Source organism: Hyla sarda, chromosome 9, assembly GCF_029499605.1.
Source record: "Hyla sarda isolate aHylSar1 chromosome 9, aHylSar1.hap1, whole genome shotgun sequence".
Classification (NCBI taxonomy): domain Eukaryota; kingdom Metazoa; phylum Chordata; class Amphibia; order Anura; family Hylidae; genus Hyla; species Hyla sarda.
In genome coordinates this window covers 80,811,881-80,837,123 of record NC_079197.1, presented here as the reverse complement: position 1 = coordinate 80,837,123, position 25,243 = coordinate 80,811,881, and the positions used below count along the sequence as shown (strand labels likewise).

Genomic DNA, 25,243 nt, shown 5'->3' with positions numbered 1-25,243 from the left:
GACCTGCTTACAGGAATTTTTGCCTACAGGTTGACCTACCTACAACAATACCTACCTACAAGGCGTATTTACTTAAATAGGGGGCCTACCTACAAGGCAGACCAACTTATAGGGGAAACCTATGTATGGGGGAAAAAACCTACTGGGCAAATCTGTTTATCAATTTGAGTGACATCCCTACTAAATCAGGGTACTTCTATTCTATATCAACCAAGTGACTTTTTGGGTATACACGCATATGATATAAACATCAAGATAACTATATTATAGCATGTAGCAAATAATCCAAAACAATAAAACAATGCTACAAAATATTCATTTTTGCTCATGATTGCAAACAGACGAGAAGGGTTAACAAGACACACTGCAGGTGGCTCCCTTTGGGATCTGAATTGTTAAGGTTAAAGAGGCATTTTCTGGCTGACTGTTGGAATGATGTCATACACTGGAATGTGTTAGAATCTGTTATTTTACCATGGATCTCCATCTTTGAAGAGGCCAGGAGCTCTTAGCATCCTTCTCAAGTGCAGCCAACCAAAAACTGTGCATTTTTACACCTCATTTGGTTGAAATAAACCATTTCTACAGCATCCTGGGACTTAAAGGAATTTCTGAATATTTTCCCCTTAATTATACGATTTTTTTATTTATATTATCACCTGCTGCTATGCTCCTCCGCCACAGACAGAGGGTTAGACAAATGCTTCTGTTATGGCCATTACTCCTTTCATACCATTGTCTGTCACCTACTAAGGTTTAGGCAGTCCCCAGTGCAGAGTTTTTCAGCTCAGTCCTCAGGGAGCCCATAGCCAGTCTGACTTTAAAGTGAAATTATACACCTCCTTGAGTATATCCTGTGAGCAGAAACAAAGCCTTCTCCATGGCTGCCAGTTTTAAAGCTTTGTGTGAGAGAGATGAATATTCTGGAAAACTCATTTGGTAAAACATTTCAGTTTAAATACAGGAAATCTCGTGAGAATGGTACCAGTTATTTACTTGGATGCTTTGTGATGTCAGCAGTTGTTTTTATTCTGGATTTGTCATTTGTGCCAAATAAATGGACAAAAAAGAAATAAACACTGCAAGCTATTTATTTTTGTCAAGTTATATTCCAGTAAAATGACGGACACCATACAGAAACCGACGGATCCCATTAAAGTCAAGAGTGTCTGTCATGCACTGGACCGTTTGACTTCATTTGCTGGCCCTGAATGTAATCTGTTACGTGGCCTCAAGCGATGCATCCAATGCAGAAGTGATCTAAGCCTAAAACCTAAAAGCTGTGTGGTTTTGGCTATAGCATCCAGTCAAAGCTTCGCTTTTAAATGTTAACAAGCTCTGCTAAAATGTAAGATGAACTGTGATCTGTTGCTCTGGGGAAAACCAGAGATTTGTAGTCATAGGGCCACAGGAGCAGATTTGCAAAAGACCACCATTTCACACACTGGTCTTTTGCTGAAGCCCATTGGAGCAAGTTGCTACACATTTAATAAAAAATGCAGGCCTCTTAATAAATTTGTCACATCTGTGGCTGTTTATATGCAGCTACAATGTATACCAATTTTAGGTGGAAAATATGGTAAATCTGTTAACTCTCAACCATTGTTTTTCACAGTCTGAAATCTATTTAGGTGCCTTTTTTTTGCAAACAGACAGGCTTTCATGTGTCTGAGGAATGTCTCCTTTCTGGGTACATTTTCTCCCATCTGCACACAGGATCTTTGGAGCTCAGACAGATTGCCCATTGTGTTCTTGTACTATAAAAGAGATCCATAATCCATGCAGAAAATACAATACCTTCAGAAAATTTTACATTGTGTGATCCCAGCCTAATAGTTTTACACTGGTTCAGTTTCACTCCTGATTTTGGCTATAAAAAAAACTGACCAAAATGTGAAGCTTCATTTACTAAGGCTTTTCAGAGTCAACTTTGTAGGGTTTTTGTGTGTGTCATGCACCAGAATTTCTGAAAAAGAATCCAAAAAAACCCTACTAACTCTCCACTTTACTGAAAAGAAAAACTGAAAATAGGGCGTGGCTACAGAAAGGAAGGGGCTTGGCCATTCAAATGAAAAATCCCAACATATTTACTAATGTGTTTACATAAATGAGGTGGATTTGAGCTCTGGAAAACAGATCAAAACTGTTGTTAAAAAAAATAACAAAAAAATAAGCAAAATATAGGGAAAAGTACATATTGTAGGGAAAATTTGTAAATACCATGGGAAAATACCCGTTGGGGAAAAAACCTCACAAAGAAAACTACACTCCACTCTTAGTAAATCAGGGTCATGGTGTGTGAATCCAGCTTATTTAGATGGGGGAGTTATCTCCTTAACTGTGTTTACTGAGGTTACGTGTATTTCATATCTTTCTTGTAATTGATCTTAAATAAAGTAAACTTTTTATTTAGATTTTAGCGTGTGCTCCCTAAGATTGTTTAGGCTGTGGAGATTAATAAACATTGGTGACCTACCTAGGAGCTGGTTGGCACCTAGCTTTCCTATAACTGATATAATTAGGAACTAGTTGATATTTTACAGGAGGAGACCAATGAACTTTATGTAGAGGTGATTTCTTTATTTCAGGTGAAAATTAGTTTTTTCTGTACTTTGATAGAACCTGACACTCGTAGGTAGATAGATAGATATAATGCTGATACATCTGGTGAAAAAGCACAACGTTAACTACAACTTTCTTAAATATATTACTGTAAAGAATACCGTATATACTCGAGTATAAGCCGAGTTTTTCAGCACGATTTTTCGTGCTGAAAACACCCCCCTCGGCTTATACTCGAGTGAACTCCCCCACCCGCAGTGGTCTTCAACCTGCGGACTTCCAGAGGTTTCAAAACTACAACTCCCAGCAAGCCAGGGCAGCCATCGGCTGTCCGGGCTTGCTGGGAGTTGTAGTTTTGAAACCTCCGGAGGTCCGCAGGTTGAAGACCACTGCGGCCTTCAACATCATCCAGCCCCCTCTCACCCCCTTTAGTTCTGAGTACTCACCTCCGCTCGGCGCTGGTCCGGTCCTGCAGGGCTGTCCGGTAAGGAGGTGGTCCGGTGAGGAGGTGGTCCGGGCTGCTATCTTCACCGGGGAGGCCTCTTCTAAGCGCTTCGGGCCCGGCCTCAGAATAGTCACGTTGCCTTGACAACGACGCAGATGCGTCGTTGTCAAGGCAACGGCTCTATTCCGGGCCGGAAGCGCGGAGAAGAGGCGCCCCCGGTGAAGATAGCAGCCCGGACCACCTCCTCACCGGACCACCTCCTTACCGGACAGCCCTGCAGGACCGGACCAGCGCCGAGCGGAGGTGAGTACTCAGAACTAAAGGGGGTGAGAGGGGGCTGGATGATGTTGAAGGCCGCAGTGGTCTTCAACCTGCGGACCTCCGGAGGTTTCAAAACTACAACTCCCAGCAAGCCCGGACAGCCGATGGCTGCCCGGGCTTGCTGGGAGTTGTAGTTTTGAAACCTCTGGAGGTCCGCATGTTGAAGGCCGCAGTGGTCTTCAACCTGCGGACCTCCGGAGGTTTCAAAACTACAACTCCCAGCAAGCCCGGACAGCCGATGGCTGCCCGGGCTTGCTGGGAGTTGTAGTTTTGAAACCTCTGGAGGTCCGCAGGTTGAAGACCACTGAGGGCGAATGATGAGAAGAGGATGATGAAGGGGGGGGGGGGTGTGGGGATGATGAAGGGGGGTGGGGATGATGAAGGGGGGGGGGTGTGGGATGATTACAAGGGGATGATGAAGGGGGGATATGTGGGATGATGATGAAGGGGGGATGTGTGGGATGATGACAAGGGGATGATGAAGGGGGGATGTGTGGGATAAGGGGATGTGTGGGATGATGACAAGGGGATGATGAAGGGGGGATGTGTGGTATAAGGGGATGTGTGGGATGATGACAAGGGGATGATGAAGGGGGGATGTGTGGGATGATAAGGGGATGTGTGGGATGATGACAAGGGGATGATGAAGGGGGGATGTGTGGGATGATGATGAAGGGGGGATGTGTGGGATGATGACAAGGGGATGATGAAGGGGGGATGTGTGGGATAAGGGGATGTGTGGGATGATGACAAGGGGATGATGAAGGGGGATGTGTGGGATAAGGGGATGTGTGGGATGATGACAAGGGGATGATGAAGGGGGGATGTGTGGGATGATGACAAGGGGATGATGAAGGGGGGATGTGTGGGATGATAAGGGGATGTGTGGGATGATGACAAGGGGATGATGAAGGGGGGATGTGTGGGATGATAAGGGGATGTGTGGGATGATGACAAGGGGATGATGAAGGGGGGATGTGTGGGATGATGACAAGGGGATGATGAGGATGTTAATGACGGGTCTGGATGATGACAGGGGGGTATGAGGTATTTCCCACCCTAGGCTTATACTCGAGTCAATAACTTTTCCTGGGATTTTGGGTTGAAATTAGGGGTCTCGGCTTATACTCGGGTCGGCTTATACTCGAGTATATACGGTACTACTAAATTGTTGCAGAACATAAATTTGACTTTGCATTGTCTTGCTTCTAATGTTAAATATATTCGTCCAGCAGTTTATAAAAGTGTGTTTCTGAATCATGCTTAACATCTACTAACATCAATGTTTCACTAGATGGGTCCTAATGCAAATATTCAGCTTGTCCACCACCACTCTGAGGACCTGTCTATACATTGTAGCTAATTTCTGGGTCTTTTAGGGGAACCATTGATAATTACATCAGTGCATTGGATCTTCTTCACATATAAGATTACTGTGCAGTTACAATCAGTGTCTCACAGAGGGTTTCTTCTCTGAATAGAGTTCTTCAATTTCCTTTTCTTCTCTTTTCAACATCTACTGCTACCATCCTGCTCCTACCCCCATGGCCTCTTTTGTTTTATTCCAATCCCCAAAAACATTAAAGGGGCATTCCAGGAAAAAACTCTTTATATATATATATATATATATATATATATATATCAACTGGCTCCAGAGAGTTAAACAGATTTGTAAATTAAGCCACTAGAGAGGGAGAGAGCACACTGTGCAGCTTAAGCATGCAGATATTTGATACCACTGGTATACACAGGCAGCCTCCGGACCCGATAAGTAACAACGCATCACCTGCGGGGTGCACACACTAGATAAAGTATCAAACAATACAATGAAAGAGAGTAGCGTGCACTCACCACGGGTAAACAGCTGCAGGCCCGAGGTCCGGGATCACCGCGGCATAGACGGAGACGGTAAGGGGCACTCAGAGGCTACTGAGCGCCCCTTATCGTCTCTGTCTATGCCGCGGTGATCTCGGGCCTGCAGCTGTTTACCCGCAGTGAGTGCACGCTACTCTCTTTCATTGTATTGTAAGATTTGTAAATTACTTCTATAAAAAAATCTTCATCCTTCCAATAATTATCAGCTGCTGAAGTTGAGATGTTCTTTTCTGTCTGGCAACAGAGCTCTCTGCTGACATTTCTGCTTCTGAGTAGAAGAGGTTTGTTTTGGGGATGTTCCCGAGACAGTTGTCATCATAGTGCACTTAGACAAAAAAGAACAACTCATCTTCAGCAGCTCATAAGTACTGAAAGGATTAAGATTTTTTAATAAAAGTAATTTACAAATCAGTTTAACTTTATGGAACCAGTTGATATATATACTGTATATATTTTCTTGGATACCCCTTTAAAGGTTATGTATCACTAAACCAGCACTGTGGTCCCTTCACTTGTTAGCGTAATTAATTATCGTATAAATGTCTCTTTGACCCTCAGCTAGACTATGCAGCTAGTTCATAACAACTTAGTGTTCCTGTTATCACCATTGTATTGCACTTTTGTGTTACAAGAATGCATTAACATTAATCTGCATTCTTCAGAGTGATCATTTCATCAGTCGTGGCTCGAAGTTATACCACCAAATGAAAAATAGCATTGCTGAAGTGCTTTTAGGATCCTTTCAAAATTCCAGGTGTCAAAAAGACTCTGATACATTCAGGACGGGTAGATATTTGGCAAGCTAACTTATAAACAGCAGATAAGGAACACAATGAAATTGTTCTCAATGAGCAACAAAATATCATTTTCAAGCAAGGTCTCTGCAAGTAGAATTTTTCTGTGTGCAAATCAGATGTCAGATGAAGAAGAAACATTAAATTGAATCAACAGGTTACCACAGGACTGATATAAAATAAACATTAGATTTGCTTTATTCAGATATTTGAAAATTTTATGTGATAATGTATTATGTTAATGTAAAAGGGAGGATAATATAATACATTTCTTTGATTTGAATGCAAGCTTTAGAAATTTATATTAACAGTTTAAAAAAAAAAATTCCAGAGCAACTCCAGTGACTGTTTATTTTTTTTTAAAAGAGGCTCTTCCCCGTTCCACTGGAGATATCCCCAGGGAAATGCAACCATAGTCAGCTATTATATAACCTGTAAAGAATCACTTTTGGTCTCCTGCAAAGACCTCATCCTAAATAAAAGTAAGTAAATCAAGTTGAGCTTCTCGTTGTAATATCCACTGATTGGAAAAATAATGTAAAAATGGCACATTGTTCTGGATAGGTGAATAACTAAACTTTTATTGTAGTAAAACCTCCATAAAACAATGCCTTTCTAAGCTTGACTGGGTAAAGGTTTATAGATAAAAACAATTGTCACAAAGACAATATATATATATATATATATATATATATATACATATATATATATATATACATATATATGTATATAGCAATATATAGCTCTCCATGATTTAACTGCATTTTCATGCTGCTGCATTCTTCTGTTGCTGTATATCTAGCCTAGTAGCGTGCACCTGTAGGCCAGGTCCATATAATAGTTTGGTATCAACTAAAGTGCTGGCTGACTTATTCTTTGTCTATATACATATATATATATATATATATATATATATATATATATATATATATATAACAAACAGGAGAGAAAGTGATAACTGGCACTACTGTATGTACATAGGGACGCGGCAATCCCTCACTCCTTCGGGTAGCACAGCCACCATTTTAAGCCTTTGATGGTGCTCAGCAGTATTAGAATACACAAAAAATCCCAGCAAAACGGAGAAAGAAAAACTGCGGCAGCTCACCAACGTGAATCTTGGCTTCTTTATTGAATAGCGGGTGTGCAGGCAGGTGCAAACTTACAATGATAGAACGACGTACGTTTCACACAGAAATGTGCTTCTTCCGGCTCTACAAACAAAGTCCACATGTTCCAGGTTATATACAGGTAGAGAGCTATGACGTGTGCTGAAAATCAGGCGCATAGGGATGACGTAGTCTAGGACAACACTTAGTCATACAGATGTGAAGCTCCGCCGTCACCCGGGCAACCCGGGCCCCCGCCGCTCCACAGGAACAAGCATACCTGTCCTGTGGAGTGGCCGCCATATGCGGGAACGGCCACAAGAGGCGGGGCTCCTGCCCCTACGTGTTACAATATCCTACCGCTGTGTGTCACTTCTCCGCTCACCAACGCAAGTGCCCGGAGAAGCTGGACCGGGCCCGAAAACATCTCCAGGACCAGGAGCCCTCTAGCACCTTGCGAGAGCGAGACAGGGAAGGACTGGACATTACAGCCAGGCAGGTGGACACGATCGGGCAAAATAAACTCTATACAGAGAGGTAGAGCCTGTACCTAAGGACATTGTGGACGTTGAAAAACAATAGTGATAGTATAAATGTGATATAATATATTGTATTACAAAACCATAAAAACAGTTACAATTTTACAAAAAGACACTCATATCCAATTTGTCGTTGAGACCTAGTGGACCCATCGCATTGGTCTTCAGGATCCACTTTCCCTCACGCTGTAATAACGCTTTATTACGGTCACCACCCTTTTTTGGACAATAGACCACTTCTACTCCCGCAAATTTTAATGCTCCTACATCTCCTTTATGATCCTTCCTGATGTGTTCAATAAGACGTGGGCAACCAATTCCTGTGGCAATAGATTTAATGTGTTCTCTCACCCTGACGTACAAATTGTTGATTTAATGCTATACTCTTTAGATCTTCGTCATTTTCAATTAAATGCCAGTGCCGTCTGATCGCAGACTGTACGGTGGTATCCAACATGATTAAAGTGAGTGATTAAAAGAGAAGACAAACCTTTCTTCTCTTTTTTTCTTTTTGGACTTTGTACCTTCCCAGTCTCTCGTTTTACGATAAGCTTCCTCCACCAGTTTACCAGGGTACCCTCTGTCGATCAGACGATCTGTGAGTTCTTTTGCCTGCAGATCAAAAGATTCAAAGGTAGTATTCAATCTTTTCAAGTATTCAAGGCTGTAGGGCAAGGATCTCTTGATGTGAGGGGGTGGAAACTCTCATAATGCAGTAAAGAATTAACTGCCGTAGGTTTTCTAAAACCACTTGTGATCCATTCATGGTCTGCCACCTCCACCCTCACATCAAGAAACTCCAATATTGCGCCCCCAAAAACCGAGGTAAATCTCTTATTCATGTCTTCGTTATTGTTAAGGTATTCAACAAACTTTTCAAATTGCGCTGTGTCCCTGACCAGACAACAAAAATGTTGTCCATATAGCGAGAAATGGCAGTGACAGGACCCACAAACAGATTTTTATCAGTAAAAATATATTCTTTCTCAAAACCAGCTAGGTATAGATTAGCAAATGACCACGCCACCGCAGTGCCCATTGCCGTTCCTGAGTCTTGTCGGTACCATCTCTCGCCAAACGTAAATGCATTGTGGGACAAAAACTCCAATGACTCACAAATAAAATTGGTCAGGTCTTATTCCTGTTTAAGATTGACCAGAAAGTCCCTAACCACCCTAACTCCCACCGACTGTGGGATCCTGGTGTAGAGACTTTCTACGTCAATGGAGGCTAGGCTTAAACCTGAGTGACAAGGGACTGATTTTAAAGTTTCCAGAAATTGACTCGTGTCCTTTAGATAGGTTGGTAAACCTTCCAAAAAGGGCGTGAGGATCCAGTCTATGTACTTCGACAGGCCCAACAGTCACCGAGCCAATCCCCGAGACGATAGGTTGTCCCGGGGGTTGGCTCAGTGAGTTGTGGATCTTCGGAAGGTAATACCAATAAGGAAACTTCAGGTATTTTGAAAATAATCTGACTGCTGTGTTGTTGGAAATAACTCCCCTTTCCAGGGATTTTGTAATTCTTTCAGTACTTATTAACAGCTTTATACTACAGAGGAAATTCTTTTCTTTTTGAATTTATTTTCTGTCTGACCACAGTGCTCTCTGCTGACACCTCTGTCCATGTCAGGAACTGTCGGGTGCAGGAGAAAATCCTTATAGCAAACCAATCCTGCTCTGGACAATTTCTGACATGGACAGATGTGTCAGCAGAGGACACTGTGGACAGACAGAAAAGGAGTTCAAAAAGAAAATAATTTCCTCTGTAGTATACAGCTACTAATAAGTACTGGAAGGATTAAGATTTTTTAATAGAAGTTTACAAAGCTGTTTAACTTTCTGGCACCAGTTCATTTTAAAAACAAAATATTTTCCACCAGAGTACCCGTTTTACCCCTTAACTCCTTAAGGACCAGGCCATTTTACACCTTAGGACCAGAGCGTTTTTTGAACATCTGACCACTGTCACTTTAAACATTAATAACTCTGGAATGCTTTTACCTATCATTCTGATTCCGAGATAGTTTTTTCGTGACATATTCTACTTTATGTTATTGGTAAAATTTTGTCGATACTTGCATCGTTTCTTAGTGAAAAATTCCAAAATTTGATGAAAAAATTTAAAATTTTGCATTTTTCTAACTTTGAAGCTCTCTGCTTGTAAGGAAAATGGATATTCCAAATCATTTTTTTTATTCACATATACAATATGTCTACTTTATGTTTGCATCATAAAATGTACGTGTTTTTACTTTTGGAAGACACCAGAGGGCTTCAAAGTTCAGCAGCAATTTTCCAATTTTTCACAAAATTTCCAAAATCTCAATTTTTCAGGGACCAGTTCAGGTTTGAAGTGGATTTGAAGGGTCTTCATATTAGAAATACCCCACAAATGACCCCATTATAAAAACTGCAGCCCCCAAAGTATTCAAAATGACATTCAGTCAGCATTTTAACCCTTTAGGTGTTTCACAGGAATAGCAGCAAAGTGAAGGAGAAAATACACAATCTTCATTTTTTACACTCGCATGTTCTTGTAGACCCAATTTTTGAATTTTTACAAGGGGTAAAAGGAGAACATTTCTATTTATATTTGTAGCCCAATGTGTCTCAAGTAAGCACATACCTCATATGTCTATGTAAAGTGTTCAGCGGGCGCAGTAGAGGGCTCAGAAGCGAAGGAGCGACAAGGGGATTTTGGAGAGTATGTTTTTCTGAAATGGTTTTTGGGGGGCATGTTGCATTTAGGAAGCCCCTATGGTGCTAGAACAGGGAAAAAAACACATGGCATACCATTTTGGAAACTAGACCCCTTGAGGAACGTAACAAGGAATAAAGTGAGCCTTAATACCCGACCGGTGTTTCACGACTTTTGCATATGTAAAAATAAAATTAAAAAAAATGTCACTAAAATGTGTGTTTCCCCCCAAATTTTACATTTATGCAAGGGTTAATAGCAGAAAATACCCCCCAAAATTTGGAACCCCATCTCTTCTGAATATGGAGGTACCCCATAAGTTGACCTGAAGTGCACTATGGGCGAACTACAATGCTCAGAAGAGAAGGAGTCATATTTGGCTTTTTGAGAGCAAATTTTGCTCGGGGGCATGTCGCATTTAGGAAGCCCCTATGGTGCCAGGACAGCAAAAAATACCCACATGGCATACCATTTTGGAAACTAGACCCCTTGAGGAACGTAACAAGGAATAAAGTGAGCCTTAATACCCGACAGGTGTTTCACGACTTTTGCATATGTAAAAAAATGTTTAAAAAAATTCACTAAAATGTGTGTTTCCCCCCAAATTTCACATTTATGCAAGGGTTAATAGCAGAAAATACCCCCCAAAATTTGTAACCCCATCTCTTCTGAGTATGGAGATACCCCATAAGTTGACCTGAAGTGCACTATGGGCAAACTACAATGCTCAGAAGAGGAGTCATATTTGGCTTTTTGAGAGCAAATTTTGCTCGGGGGGCATGTCACATTTAGGAAGCCCCTATGGTGCCAGGACAGCAAAATAACCCCCACATGGCATACCATTTTGGAAACTAGACCCCTTGAGGAACGTAACAAGGGGTACAGTGAGCATTTACCCCCCACTGGTGTCTGTCAGATCTTTGGAACAGTGGGCTGTACAACATTTTTAATTTGCACAGCCCACTGTTCCAAAGATCTGTCAGACACCAGTGGGGGGGGGGGGTAAATTCTCACTGCACCCCTCATTACATTCCGTGAGGGGTGTAGTTTCCGAAATGGGGTCACATGTGGGGTTTTATTTTTTTTGCGTTTGTCAAAACCGCTGTAACAATCAGCCACCCCTGTGAAAATCACCTCAAATGTACATGGCGCACTCTCCCTTCTGGGCCTTGTTGTGCGCCCCCAGAGCATTTTGCGCACACATATGGGGTATCTCCGTAGTCGGGAGAAATTGCATTACAAATTTTTTCTCTTTTACCTCTTGTCAAAATGAAAAGTATGGGGCAACACCAGCATGTTAGTGTAAAAAATTTATTTTTTTACACTAACATGCTGGTGTAGACCCCAACTTCACCTTTTCATAAGGGGTGAAAGGAGAAAAAGCCCCCCAAAATTTGTTAGGCTATTTCTCCCGAGTACGGCGATACCCCATATGTAACCCTAAACTGTTGCCTTGAAATACGACAGGGCTCCAAAGTGAGAGCGCCATGTGCATTTGAGGCCTGAATTAGGGATTTGCATAGGGGTATTCTACGCCAGTGATTCCCAAACAGGGTGCCCCCAGCTGTTGCAAAACTCCCAGCATGCCTGGACAGTTTTGCAACAGCTGGAGGCTCCATTTTGAAAACAGTGGCGTACCAGACGTTTTTCATTTTTATTGGGGAGGGGAGGGGGGCTGTGTAGGGGAATGTGTATATGTAGTGTTTTTTACTTTTTTTATTTTATTTTGTGTTAGTGTAGTGTAGCGTTTTTAGGGTACAGTCACACGGGCGGGGGGTTACAGCAAGTTTCCCGCTGCGAGTTTGAGCTGCCGCGCAAAATTTGCTGCATTGCAAACTTGCAGACTGATACTCACTGTAAGCCCCCTGCCCATGTGAATGTATCCTGTACATTCACAGGGGGGGGGGAACCTCCAGCTGTTGCAAAACTACAACTCCCAGCATGCACAGTCTATCAGTGCATGCTGGTAGTTATAGTTTTGCAACAGCTGGAGGCACACGGGTTGGGAAACACTGAGTTAGGAAACAGACAATGTTTCCCAACCAGTGTGCCTCCTGTTGTTGCAAAACTACAACTCCCAGCATTCTCAGGCATGCTGGAAGTAGTAGTTCGGCAACATCTTTAGAGCCAGATGTTGCCGAACTACAACTCCCAGCATGCTTGGAGTTGTAGTTTTGCAACATCTGGAGGACTACAGTTTGTAGACCACTAATACAGTGGTTCCCAATCTTTGCCCTTCCAGATGTTGCAAAACTACAACTCCCAGTATGCCAAAACTGTCCAGGCATGCTGGGAGTTGTAGTTCTGCAACATCTGAAGGGCCAGATGTTACAAAACTACAACTCCCAGCATGCCTGGACAGTAAGGGCATGCTGAGGATGTGTAGTTTTGCTGTGGACCTCCAGATGTTGCAAAACTACAACTCCCAGCATGCCCAGACGCCAAGGGCTGTCTGGGCATGCTTGGAGTTGTAGTATACAGGGTCCCAATACAGCAATGCATGTCGCTGTACGGCGACGTGCATTGCTGTAAAGGACCCGATCAGCCCGGTATCGCAGCAGATCGCAAGGCGCTTGCCCTGAATGCCTGCTGAAGGATTTCAGCAGGCATCCAGTTCTGATCTCTGCACGGCGAGCGACAGGGACCGGAAAAGGCCATGACGTCGTGGGACGTCATTGGTCCTTAAGGCCCAGGGTGCCATGACTTCCCAGGACGTCATTGGTCCTTAAGAGGTTAAGGACCACGGGCGTACTGGTATGTCCTGATGGTCTGGTATTTTGAAATTATTCAACAGTCATCCCGTGGCAATGCCGAGGGGGGTCCTGAGACTCCCCATGTCAGCGATTGCCGCAGATCAACAGTGAATACACACCAGCAATCTGCAGAGATTCCAATCATATGGGTCACATGTGACCCGATGACCTGGAATTAGGTGATCGTCAGTGTGGTATACACTGCCAATCGACTCCTGTTGCTGGGGGGAGGTGGCGATCCCGTCACCCCCCCCCCCCAGGAGTGCTGCTATTGGTCTGATGATCAACCCCCTAATAGGTCCTCAAGGGTCCGCCGCAGATTTTGCAGTGTTTGCAGGGTTTCAGGGTGCTGCAATTTGCCACCTTTTTTTTTTTTTTGGGCCGCAGCGTTTTTTTTTCAATATAAATTATAACGGTGTGTGATTTCTAATCACACACCGTTATTGTAATGTCCATTTATTTGTTTTTGTATTTTTCTGTTTAGGTGTGTATTCCCACACTAGTTTGTTCAGAGCAGTTTGCTATTCCACCTGTATAGGGAATAGTTAATTCCCTGAATGAATGAGAACTCAGGTGGAGTTATTTAGCCAGAGTTCTCCTGCATTCTGGTGTTGGTTATTGAGTGCAATACTACTACGTCTGTTTGTGCTATATTCTGACTATGTCTGCTTTAGTGTTTACCTTGTATTTATCTTGTCATTTTATCTTGGGTTTTTAGCCATGTACCATGCTCCTTGTATTTTAGTCTGTGTTATATAATCGGTTTTAGGATTATGTTTGTTCGTTCTGCTCTGTCTGTGTTCACACTGTGTCTGAGTCTAGCTTGTACCCTGTGCTCTGTATGTTATATTCTTGTTCAGTATTCTGGAGTCTATTCAGACTCATCTGGTTCTAGTCTAGTGCTTCATGTATTACAGTGAGGATCAAAAGTTTGGGCACCCCAGGTAAAAATTTGTATTAATGTGCATAAAGAAGCCAAGGAAAGATGGAAAAATCTCCAAAAGGCATCAAATTACAGATTCGACATTCTTATAATATGTCGACAAAAGTTAGATTTTATTTCCATCATTTACACTTTCAAAATAACAGAAAACAAAAAAATCTCATCTGCAAAAATTTTGGCATCCTGCAGAGTTAATATCTTGTACTGCCCCCTTTGGCAAGTATCACAGCTTGTAAACGCTTTTTGTAGCCAGCCAAGAGTCTTTCAATTCTTGTTTGAGGTATCTTTGCCCATTCTTCCTTACGCACTGCTCTTTTAAGGTCTATGCATAGATTTTCAATTATGTTGAGGTCAGGAGATTGTGAAGGCCATGGCAAAACCTTCAGTTTACACCTCTTGATGTAATCCCCAGTGGATTTCGAGGTGTGTTTAGGATCATTATCCATTTGTAGAAGCCATCCTCTCTTTAACTTCAGCTTTTTCACTGATGGCATCAAATTAACATCCAAAATTTGCTGAAATTTTATTGAATCCTTTTTCCTTCTACTCGTGAGATGTTCCCTGTGCCACTGGCTGCAATACAACCCCAAAGCATGATTGATCCACCCCCATGCTTAACAGTTGGACAGAGGTTCTTTTCATTTCTTCTCCAAAAGTACCTATGCTCATTCCGGCCAAAAAGTTCAATTTGAACCTCATCGGTCCACAGAACTTGTTTCCAAAATTAATCAGGGTTGTCTATATGTTCATTTGCAAAGTTCAAATGCAGATTTTTGTGGTGAGGACATTGAAGAGGTTTTCTTCTAATGACTCTTCCATGAAGACCATATTTGTACAAGTATCTCTTTATAGTGGAATGGTGTACCACTACTCCAGTGTCTGTCAGATCTTTCTGGAGGGATTGTGCAGACAAACGTGAGTTTTGAATTGTTTTTCTCACAATCCTGCGAGCTGTTCTGTCTGATATTTTTCTTGGTCTTCCAGATCTTGCTTTAACTTCCACTGTTCCTGATGACTGCCATTTCTTCATTACATTCCGAACAGAGGATATTGACATCTGAAAACATTTTGCTATCTTCTTATAGACTTCTCCAACTTTGTGAGCGTCAACTATTTTCAGTTTCAGATTTCTAGACAACTTCTTAGAAGAACCCATGGTGCTGATTGTTGGGGCAAGGTCAGATGAGTCTGGGCATTTAAAACCTTTGAGATTGACATCACCTGGTCTTCCCAGATGATGAATGAGAACAATCCATGACACTGGCAGGTCTCAGCTTTGCAAAGGGGGCAGTGCATGCTATAAATTCTGCAGGGTGCCCAAACTTTTGCAGACGCCATTTTTAGGTTTTCTGTTATTTTGAAATTGTAAATGATGGAAATAAAATCTAACTTTTGTTGACATATTATAAGAATGTCTAATTCTAATTGTAGTACCAACAAATCCGAGTCATGCTGTATACTAGTCCCCCCTGCATGCACTAAGGCAGCAGCAAGGCCATCATTATGCTGAAGATATGAATTTGCAGAGTTACCTACAGCTTGCACTTGCTGGGTTTCCGTGGAACCCATGCCAACCCGGAGTAAGGTGTTATTCCAGATATTTGTTCCAAGGGCTGGATGAAAAGATTCAGACACCATACTTGATCTAATGGTTTGGTACATGTTACTGTTGGAAGTATTGGGAGGCACATGAAATTGCACCACAGTAGGTGTGATTGTATTAACAGGTGAAAGATGTGTCTTTCCTGGGGACTGATGATGATGATCAGTGATAGGAGAATGATGATGATCATCATTGGTAGGAGACTGAAACGGTGCATGGGATTCATCTTGGGCTGGAGGACTGTCTTCACTGGGTAGAGAGGTCTGACTTCTTGGTGAGGCCCAGCAATTATTAGCAGAATGAAATACAGAGCTTTCCGGTGAGAGTTGATCTGGTAGTGTGTGGGTTTGATTTGGGTATAGGCCTGGTCATTAGGTACAAAGTAACCCCCATCCTGAGTCATACCTGGAAAGAGATCAAGTGCTTTAGCACTAGGATGTCTGCTAGAGGAAGTTCCGTTAGGAAACCTTTCAGCAACTGGCAAGTCCTGTTTGGGTGTATTGGATGAGGGCTCCTTACATGGAGTAAGTATATTGTGTAAGCCAAGATGGCTGACAGTAGAGGACGTGGGTAAGGCAGTACTTCCTGGTCCTCCAAGATGGCTGACAGCACAGGAAGTGGATGGAGCAGCACTTCCTGGTACCCCAAGATGGCTGTCAGTATAGGAAGTTGATGCAGTAACATGGCCACCAGTAGAAGGAGGTAGAACGGGATATAGTGGGGCCAGTGTATTTTGGGGGGTTCCCTTTTTGCAGCATACGGAGATGCTGTGGCAGTTTACATGGTGGAGCATTTACAGGCCAGGGCTGGCCACAGGAAACACAGTCTTTTACTGAGGGAAGGTTTTGCTGACCACAATGGGGACACAACCAACAGCTAGGATCATCATCATTATTATCGAGCGGTGATACATCTTTGTAATACAGATACATAATCACATTTCTCTTCCTATCTCTGTATTCCTCCTCCACAGATCCTTCTTTAGCAATAGCGCATGAAGCACGGTGCCATGCCTGAGCAGATACCAGCAAATCATTAGCTTCTAAAATCCCTTTATGTTGTTTAAGAGCCTCAGACCATATATCTTGGTGTAATCTACCCTTTTCAGGCAAACTCTATATAGCGATTAATTTTTTAATTTTATCAAGAGACTTCTTTCCCTCATGGTGCATCACTATGTCACGTGGCTCTTCACCCCCAGGCAGTGGCGTCTCCAGCATTCATATTTAGGGGGGGCACATGGGGGGCCAGTGACAAAAGTGGGGGGGCAATTTTAAAACGTGTGTGTATGTGTATATATATATATATATATATTTATATATATATATATATATATCATAAATAAATACACACACTGTGCAGAACATGTTTAATAAAATAAAATGTAAAATTTTTTTATTTAAAATCTTCATACATTCTTGTTGCACAATCATTTTTTTTCCGTTTTTGCCATAGATTTTTGGGTAAAATGACTGATGTAATTACAAAGTAGAATTGGTGGCGCAAAAAATAAGCCATCATATGGATTTTTAGGTGCAAAATTGAAAGAGTTATGATTTTTAAAAGGTGAGGAAAAGACAAAAGTGCAAAAACTGAAAAACGCTATGTCCTTAAGGCGTTAAATCTTTTGGACACTACCATCAACTTTGATAGCGGCATCTAAAGTGTTAATGTCAAACATTAGCCTGATTGGTGATGTCTGGCATTAGCTGAGAGTTCTAGCTAATGATTTATACAACACAGTGGGAGCAGGCATACGCCTTGTGTCCTTAGGTCTCATTTACACGGACGGATTCTTATTTTACTCTGCGGATCCGCCGACAATGGACCCTACAGTGCTGCCTCCATCTGTGCCTGCTCAAAACAGCAATCCTCCGCTACGAGCAGACACGCTTTGATGTGTATACTCTCACACATCGCGGCTGCTCTCGGCCTAGCTCAGAGAGCAGGAGGAGCGCCCATGATATGTGCGAGTATACACATGAAAGTGTGTCTGCTCGTAGCGGAGGATTGCTGTTTTGAGCAGGCACAGATGGAGGCAGCACTGTAGGGTCCATTGTCGGCGGATCCGCAGCGTAAAATACACATTGGATCCATCCCTTAATGCTGTATATTTTCTGCGGCTGATTTTGCTACCTATTGAAGCTAATGGGTTGCAAAATCAGCTGCACAAAATATGCAGCAAAAATATGCAGCTCCTGTACATGTGAATGTACCGTTAAGGGGTTAATGATAAACCAGCAGTGTGTTCACATGTTGTCCTTCCAGAGGGGTCAATTTCCCTCCTCCAGTGTCCACAGGTCACCAACAGGTCACATTACCAGAACAATTTATGGAAAAATCACGGCAAAAATTGCGCGGTTTTGCCGCAATTTTTCCAAAAAATAGTTCTGATAATGTGACCTGTGGACACTGAAGGAGGGAAAGTGACCCCTCTGGACTGCTACTATACACATGACCCAGCCCCAGGATATAATGCTGATCAGGGGGAGAGAGGGAGGACACGGGACATCACTCACCTCACATGAAGCTGCTCTGTGTTCCGGAGGCCTGTCAGCTCTCGGCCCCGTCTTCTCCAGTGATGGGGGCGGAGCCATCATCAGGTACCTTCATCCCTGCTCTACCTGTCTCTGCTAATGATGCGCAGACCAGGAGCAGCCAGGGATATCCCCAGCAGCTGCAGCGGGGCTCTTTACCCAGCCGGTCAGTCCGCCCCTGGCCCCATGCTAGTATCGGGACATCCCTATTTATTTTAAATTGGGGGGGGCACAAGGGGGGGCACAGCCTGATCTAGGGGGGCCATGGCCCCCTCTGGCCCTCCCCTAGCGACGCCACTGCCCCCAGGGAGTGAGGGAGGCTGCAAATGGCTCATATTTTACCCTTTAAAGTTAACCAGTGCAGGAAATAAACAGTTTCAAAGCTTTTAAAGTCTCAGGTAGAGTAAAGGTTGCAAATTACCCTATTAGCAAAATCTCTCAGTGGACTGGCCATACACAAATTGGTATCCAGCACTAAATAAAAAGTTTTGTCAACCAAAGTTTGCCTTCTGATGCTAATCTCTGGTACACAAGTATACTGAACTGATTTATATTTTTCAGCAGTACGCTAAAAATAGGATGCAATAGAGAGGATTCTGGGCTGACTAATAGCAGTACTTTGCACAATAGTTATGCCTTGGTACATTTACTGGACTGGCAAATTCCCCTCAGCAGTACACGGTTGCCCTCTGGTACGTATACTCTAACTGATACAACACATTTCTCTCTCTCTCTCTCTCTCTCTCTCAATTCAGTTATCAGGAGTACCCCGAGGAAAATTTACCAGATAGACACTCCTATTTACCAGAGATAGAAAAAAAATCTCTAAAAATCTACAGCACTTTCCCTTGACCGTATCCACTGAGTAGATTTAAAAATGTCAAAAATCAAAATTAAAATCCTTTCAAAACATTCTCTATATTCTAGAATGTCTTGTTAGGTTTTCCCTGCCGTTGAAAAAAAAAAAAATCTGAAGGAATCTTATTAAACAGTACATTTCACATGTTTTGAAATGCTTCGCTTTGTCAGCTTGATAAGTGTTTCAGAGGGAGCCAGAGAAAGGGGGGCTTTTGTTTACATGAGGCTGCATAAAAAATGACAGGCAAATTGTCTTCCTACTGCCTCTAATCTTAGATTTTAACCAGCTACAGTCAAGCACCAATGCGGCTAGAACTCACAAATTAGACAACAAAGCGGAAAGATTCCCAGCCGCTAGGGTTTGTCTTAGAGGTTCAGCAAGGACCATCTGTTGGGCTTCTCAGAGCCGCTGATAAGAGCTAAGGATTTATAAAGAAATCAGCAGACTTACCGCGTTGAGTAGGGTTGATCAAGCCCTTGTATTGAGCGGCACCAGATTCACACGGATGGTTAAAGCTGTCGTTCCCCCAGACTTGGTTTTCCCGCGAGTGTGGTCCTGGGAACAGATGATCTCACCCTCGGTTCGAAAAGGAGTCACCAACTGTTAAGGATGGCCCGAGGGTGAGGCTTTCAAATGTGATTGACTGTGCTGTTATATACTGCCAAGTGTCGACATAAGAAAATATACACCGGACAGGATGTTGGTATAACTCTCTCTTAGCAGGAAACTCAGCTGTTCCCCAATAGAGTTATGTTTAATTCAGAAAGTACATTTAGTTTTTACATTTGACAAAGAAGGAGGTTTAGTTATGACGTCAGAATTAGCATGTTACATTTTGATTGGTTGTTTGATTATTGCGTCCGTATATATTAGCATATCTAGTGTCCATTAATTTATTGGCAGAAGTTCTCTGTTTGTCAGATATTTTGTCTTTTACTCCTTATCTCAGTTGTATTGGTGTCATGGCAAGGCCTCAATCGTAGTCACGAACATATTGCAAGATGATGTATATGGGTTAAGGGGTAGGTAAAATATATATTTTACCAGCAGCAATGGCATATTAGTATTAATATATTGATCAGTCATTAGAAACATAAGGGTAATCCCTATCAAGAGTACCCCTCAAGAGACTCATCTACTGAGATCTCCCTATCAGTTTTAAGGGGAGACTCATTTTCCACCAGTATATTCCCTCGAAGCGGGAGCGGTATGGCGTGAGACTTTACAAACTTTGCGAGAGTACCTCTGGGTACACTTGCGAGTTAAGAGTATATGAGGGACGGGATTCCCATATTAAACACCCAGAATGTCCCCCCACTCTGGGTGTTAGCAAGAAACTTGTTTGGGACCATGTGCACCCATTTCCGGATAAGGGTTACCACATGTACTAGGACAACTTTTATACCAGCATCCCTCTGTTCACATCCCTTGCCGCCAGATCCACATCCGCTTGTGGGACCGTGCGGAAAAACCAGAGAGGCCTCCCTCTAAATTTTGTTCAGAAACCTATGCCCAAGAGTGAGTCCCGTACCCTTACACATGAAAACCTGTTGCTGGTCAGGTATAAGGATTAGAGGGATGTGTGCTTACCACAATTCATGGTAACTGCAGCTCACCTGTCCCTGTGTGAGGTACCACAACAACGGTCCTCAAGCCTGATTGTATTCTGGACTACTACAAGAGGGGGATACGGAAGGACACCACCGCTCAGTTTGACACTTGCCCCAATCAACCAGACCTCTGCATTTAAAACTGCTTCAGGGATTATCACACTTCCATGCAGTACATAGATTTTCCCTTTTCTTTTTAATTTCCCATAATTTGACCCAAATGTACCAAGTCCAGAGCACATTCCAAATTTTTACTTCATAAGCCACTAAATTGCCCCAAAAATCTTTAAAAAAAAAAAAAACCTGATAAGACCACTGGCGGTATTTTTTTCCCAAAAACGGGCCACGGGTCACTGAGTCACTATCATTGGGGACTTTTTTTTATGTTGCAGCGCTCTCTTTCCACTTGAGCGGTGTGCACATTTGAGGCAACAGGTCAGGGACGGCCACACATATCACATTCCCAGAATGATGATTCAGAGCATAGGGTTTGGGGTGGGCACATTTTTTAGTTTTAGCTATGCTGTGGGTCACCATTCTGGGAACATAACCTTTTTAGTCATTTTACGGCCCACTGTACCCCACTTTATTAACTCAGTGTACCCCATGTAACATTCCTTGAGGGGGGGTTCCGCTGTTCTGGCTCCATAGTAGCTCTGTAAATGCTCAAGGCCCCTGACTGTGCTCCTGCTCTTCTGAGACCTGGTGTGCACCCGCAGAGCAGTTTATGTTAATATATGAGGTATGTCCTTACTCCAAAGAAATGTAGTGACAAATTTATGGTAACATTTTCTCCTATTACCACTTGTGAAAATGAAAAATTTCAAGTAACCCCAACATTTTAGTGAAAAAAATCAAATTTTTCCTTTTCACATCCCACTTTAATGAACATTTATCAAACACCTGGGGAGTGTTAAGGCTCTCTGTGCTGCTTGTTACGTTCCTTGAAGAGTGTAGTTTCCAAAATATTGTGTGTCTTTTTTTTTATTTTTATTTTTTTGATGTGACATGCCCCCCAAAATCCATTTCAGAAAAATTTGCTTTGCAAAAGCCGAATGTGACTCCTTCTCTTCTGAACATTGTAGTGCGCTTGCAGTGCACTTGACATCCACACATGGGATATTTCCACACTCAGAAGAGATGGGGTTTAAAATTTTGCGGGAGGGGGGCATTTTCTCCTATTACCCGTTGTAAAAATTTAAAATTTGGGTAAAAAACATAATTTTAGTGACATTTTTTATTTATTTACTCATCTAACTTTAATGAAAAATCGTCAAACACCTGGGACTTGTTAAGGCTCACTGTACCCCTTGTTATGTTCCTTGAGGGGTGTAGTTTCCAAAATGCCATGTGTTTTTTTTTTTTGCTGTCTTTGGCACCCAAAAACCATTTCAACAAAATTTGCTTTCCAAAAGCCAAATGTGACTCCTTCTCTTCTGAGCATTGCAGTGCACCCGCAGAGCTCTTTACATCCTCATATGGGGTATTTCCATACTCAGAAGAAATGGTGCTAAACATTTTTGGGTGCGTTTTCTCCTATTACCCCTTGTGAAAATGAAAAATTTGGGGTAACACCCGAATTAAAAAAAAAAAAATCTAATTCCATGAGGAGTGTAGTTTCCCAAATAGTGTGCCATGTGTTTTTTTTTTGCTGTTCAGACACCTTCCTAAATGCGACATGCCCCCCAAAAACCATTTAAGCAATATTTGCTCTCCAAAAGCCCAATGTTGCTCCTTCCCTTCTGAGCTCTCTAGTGCTCCCACAGTAGTGTTGAGCGGCATAGGCCATATTCGAATTCGCGAATATTTTCAAATATTTGGACGAATATTCGTCATATTCGCGAATATTCGCAGTATTCTCATTTTATTTTCGCATATGCGGATATTCGCGTGTGCGAAAATTGACATATGCGAAAAAGTGCATATACAAAAATTAATGCAAGCGTAAATTCGCGTATGCGAAAATTAGCATATGCAAATATTCGCATATGCGAACATTAGCATATGTAAATATTCGCATATGCGAAAATTCGCACACCGGTCTCACACAGTAGTATTAGAGCCTTCTTACAACACATAAGCTGGAAGCAGAAAGGGAGGATCACTGTGATATGTACTGTGAAAAAAAAAAAAAAAAACGAATATTCGTAATTACGAATATATAGCGCTATATTCGCGAATATTCGCAAATTCGCGAATATGCGATATTCGCGAATAAAATTCGAATTGCGAATATTCGCGAGCAACACTATCCCACAGTATACTTTACATCCACATATGAGGTATTTCCTCACTCGTGAGAAATGGGGTTACAAATTTTGGGGGGCATTTTCTCCTATTACACCTTGCGAAAATGAAAAAATTGGGGTAACTCCAGCATTTTAGTGTTAAAAATAAAATTTTTCATTTTCACGTCCCACTTTAACAAAAGTTTGTCAATCATCTGTGGGGTAGTAAGGCTCACTTTACCCCTTGTCTTGTTCCTTGTGGGGTGTTTTTTTTTTTTTTTGCTGTTCTGGCACCATGGGGACTTCCTAAATACGACATGCCCCCCAAAAACCATTTAAGCAATATTTGCTCTCCAAAAGCCCAATGTTGCTCCTTCCCTTCTGAGCTCTCTAGTGCTCCCACAGTATACTTTACATCCACATATGAGGTATTTCCTCACTCGTGAGAAATGGGGTTACAAATTTTGGGGGGTATTTTCTCCTATTACACCTTGCGGAAATGAAAAGTTTGGGGTAACTCCAGCATTTTAGTGTTAAATTTTTTTTTTTCATTTTCACGTCCCACTTTAACAAAAGTTCGTCAATCACCTGTGGGGTAGTAAGGCTCACTTTACCCCTTGTCCTGTTCCTTGTGGGGTGTTTTTTTTGTTTGTTTTTGTTTTTTGCTGTTCTGGCACCATGGGGACTTCCTAAATGCGACATGCCCCCCAAAAACCAATTAAGCAATATTCGCTCTCCAAAAGCCCAATGTCGCTCCTTCCCTTCTGAGCTCTCTAGTGCACCCACAGTATACTTTACATTAACATATGAGGTATTTCCTCACTCGTGAGAAATGGGGTTACAAATTTTGGGGGGCATTTTCTCCTATTACACCTTGCGAAAATGAAAAGTTCGGGGTAACTCCAGCATTTTAGTGTTAAAAATAAAATTTTTCATTTTCACGTCCCACTTTAACAAAAGTTCGTCAATCACCTGTGGGGTAGTAAGGCTCACTTTACCCCTTGTCATGTTCCTTGTGGGGTGTTTTTTTTTTTTTTTTTTTGCTGTTCTGGCATTATGGGGACTTCCTAAATGCAACATGCCCCCCAAAAACCATAACAGCAAAATTCACTCTCCAAAATTCCATTGTCGCTCCTTCCCTTCTGAGTCCTGTAGTGCGCTCGCAAAGCATTTAACATCCACATGTGAGGTGTTTTCTTACTTGAGTGAAATTTTATTTCACATTTTGGGGGCTTTTTAACCTTTTACCCCTTGTAAAAATTAAAAAAATGGGGCTACAATCACGTTAGTGTAAAAAATTTTGATTTTGAATTTTCTCCCTCACTTTACTGCTATTCCTGTGAAACACCTAAAGGGTTAACAAACTTTCTGAATGTCATTTTGAATACTTTGAGGGGTGCAGTTTTCATAATGGGGTCCATTGTAGGGGATTTCTAACAAAAAGACCCTCAAATTCCCTTCAAAGCTGAACTGGTCCCTGAAAAATTATGATTTTGAAATTTTTGTGAAAAACTGGAAAATTGCTGCTATACTTTGAAGCCCTCTGCTGTCTTCAAAAATTAAAAACATGTCAACTTTATAATGCCAACAAAAGTAGACATAAGTAGACATATTGTATATGTGAATTGATATATAACCTATTTGGCATGTCCATTTTGCTTACAAGCAGAGAGTTTCGAAGTTAGAAAAATGCTAAATTTTCTAATTTTTCATGAAATGTTGGAATTTTTCACTAAGAAATGTAGCAATCAAAAGTATCAATGAAAATTTACCACTAACATAAAGTAGAATATGTCACGAAAAAACATTCTCTGAATCAAATTTATAAGTAAAAAGCATCCCAGAGTTATTAATGCATAAAGTGACAGTGGTCAGATTTGCAAAAAATGCTTCCCAAGGGGTTGAAGAATTTATTTGTAAATGATGGTGAAAAATAAGTATTTGGTCAACAACAAAAGTTCATCTCAAAACTTTGATATATACCCTTTGTTGGCAATGGTCAAACGTTTTCTGTATGTCTTTTGTCAGGGACTGGGCGGGGAGACAGGTAGAGTGAGCCCTAAACTGACCCTAAAACATCTCTCCCTGCCTACTTGCCCACTCACCCTAAACGGTGAGTCGACAACTGGGAGTCGTTCCCTTCCTGCGCTAAAGTGTAGTGGCATTAAAACAAATAATAAACATCGGTCACAGGCCGGAAACGGAAAACTACTAAACATACAGATATACCAGACAATACAAATACTAACAAGGCAGAATATAAACTCACTAACAGAGCAGAATATAGTGAATTAACAAGCAGTTCACAAAACCGGATATCAGATAAACGGCAGACATGATAAAATGAACAAGACTAGGCATGATA

At 41.9% G+C, this 25,243-nt stretch overlaps 1 long non-coding RNA gene across 1 annotated transcript in view; it reads right to left on the bottom strand.

Moving 5' to 3' along the window:
* LOC130291074 (uncharacterized) overlaps positions 1–8,235 on the bottom strand; it is a 247,441-nt gene extending 239,206 nt beyond the window's left edge. The window contains exon 1 of the long non-coding RNA XR_008847787.1: positions 8,136–8,235. This is a non-coding gene — a long non-coding RNA (uncharacterized LOC130291074). The remainder of the gene's footprint in view (positions 1–8,135) is intronic.
* Positions 8,236–25,243: the final 17,008 nt, after the last annotated feature.